Source organism: Ictalurus furcatus, chromosome 10 (genome assembly GCF_023375685.1).
Source record: "Ictalurus furcatus strain D&B chromosome 10, Billie_1.0, whole genome shotgun sequence".
NCBI classification, from domain to species: Eukaryota; Metazoa; Chordata; class Actinopteri; order Siluriformes; family Ictaluridae; genus Ictalurus; species Ictalurus furcatus.
Window position 1 is genome coordinate 6,513,461 of NC_071264.1, and position 2,326 is coordinate 6,515,786.

Sequence of the window (2,326 nt, forward strand, 5' to 3'; positions counted from 1 at the left end):
AGTTTACATTAATATTAAACCAATTACATAATTTGATATTATGTGAACTGATCACGCTCACAATTCATAATTCAATATAGTAATTAGAAACATAGTTAAATCAGGTTTAGTATAAGCAGTGTAATCAGGTTTTATTAAGAAACATAATATTTCTTTTCAATGTACATCACCCCAAACTATGTGGCAAAATGTGTTATGGTCTGATGAGACCTAGGTAGTACTTTTTGGGCATAATTCTAAAAGAATACCATACCCATGAAGCATGGTGGTGGCAGCGTCATGCTATGGGGCTGCTTCTTTATAGCTGGGACTGGAGTTCTGGTTAAGATAGTGGGAATCATGGATAGCTCCAAATACAATCTATTTTGGCGAAAAACCTGTAGGCTTTCACCTTGTAGCACAATAACAACCGAAAGTCAACAAAAGAATGCCTTCAGAGATAGAAGATCAACGTTTTGGAAAGGCCCAGTCAGAGGGCAGGTCTAAATCCTATGGAAAAGCTGTGGAATGGAAATTCCTTTCATTTTGATATGTCTGGAGCATTCTCTGTAAGGAAGAGTGAGATAATAAATCACCAGATCAAGATGTGATAAGTTGGTAGACTTTTGCCCCAAAAGACTAAGTGTTGTCTTGTATTACATGCAAAGCATGCTTAAACATATCATAAGTATTAGTTAAGGAGGTACACAATTATTCAACCAGGTTGTTTGTTTTTTCTTTATCCTTTCCCTAAAATGTTTCTCTGTGTTTTTCACTTGACTTTTGTAGGCTGCTACATGACATTAAAGGTGTAAACAAACAACAACAACAACAACAACAACAAAAGATCTGACATGATTTGTCTTGTTTTTATTCTTATTTTTACATCACTAAAACCTGCCATTTTAATAAGGATGTGTAGACTTGCTGTGTAGACTGTAGATTCCCACTGTAGGATATACACTGTAGATTCCCACTGTAGGATACATCTACAGGTATATACACTGTAGGATATACAGTGTAGATCCCCACTGTAGGATATATCTACAGGTATATACACTGTAGGATATACACTGCAGATCCCCACTGTAGGATATATCTACAGGTATATACACTGTAGGATATACACTGTAGGATATATCTACAGGTATATACACTGTAGGATATACACTGTAGATCCCCACTGTAGGATATATCTACAGGTATATACACTGTAGGATATACACTGTAGGATATATCTACAGGTATATACACTGTAGGATATACAGTGTAGATCCCCACTGTAGGATATATCTACAGGTATATACACTGTAGGATATACACTGTAGGATATATCTACAGGTATATACACTGTAGGATATACACTGTAGATCCCCACTGTAGGATATATCTACAGGTATATACACTGTAGGATATATCTACAAGTATATACACTGTAGGATATATTTACAGGTATATACACTGTAGGATATATCTACAGGTATATACACTTTAGGATATGCACTGTAGATCCCCACTGTAGGATATATCTACAGGTATATACACTGTAGGATATACACTGTAGGATATATCTACAGGTATATACACTGTAGGATATATCTACAGGTATATACACTGTAGGATATACAATGTAGATCCCCACTGTAGGATATATCTACAGGTATATACACTGTAGGATATACACTGTAGGATATATCTACTGGTATACACACTGTAGGATATATCTACCGGCATATACACTGTAGGATATATCTAGAGGTATATACACTGTAGGATATACACTGTAGGATATATCTACAGGTATATACACTGTAGGATATACTACAGGTATATACACTGTAGGATATGCACTGTAGGATATATCTACAGGTATACACACTGTAAACCTGATAAATTCCCACACCAAATGTAGCCACAACGCAGGTGAAACTAGAAAGTAGTACCTTTTTTTTTTTTTTACACAAAACCTGTTGTTCAGGTAGTAAACGCTTTGATACCCGTACAGTATATGTCTAGCTTGTCGGTGACTCATGAATGTGAGACTACTAACGTATGACGCCATTACAGGTGTGGCTGCTAGTGGTGACATGTCCTCACATACCAAATAAACCAGTTCATAGCCGCTCAAAGCAAATGAAATTTGAGACAGTAATTTGGGTTTTCACTAGAAACATTTCATTGTATGCAACCTGCTTTACTCATCAACACACAGTCGTGTCTAAACGTACTCATGACATTTAATGTGCTGTATACAAAGCGCGCGTGCGTGCGTGTGTGTGTGTGGAGTGGTGTTGGGTGTGGCACGAGCGCTTTCACTCTCGGGGGCGGAGCTTTGGCTCGAGCTTTC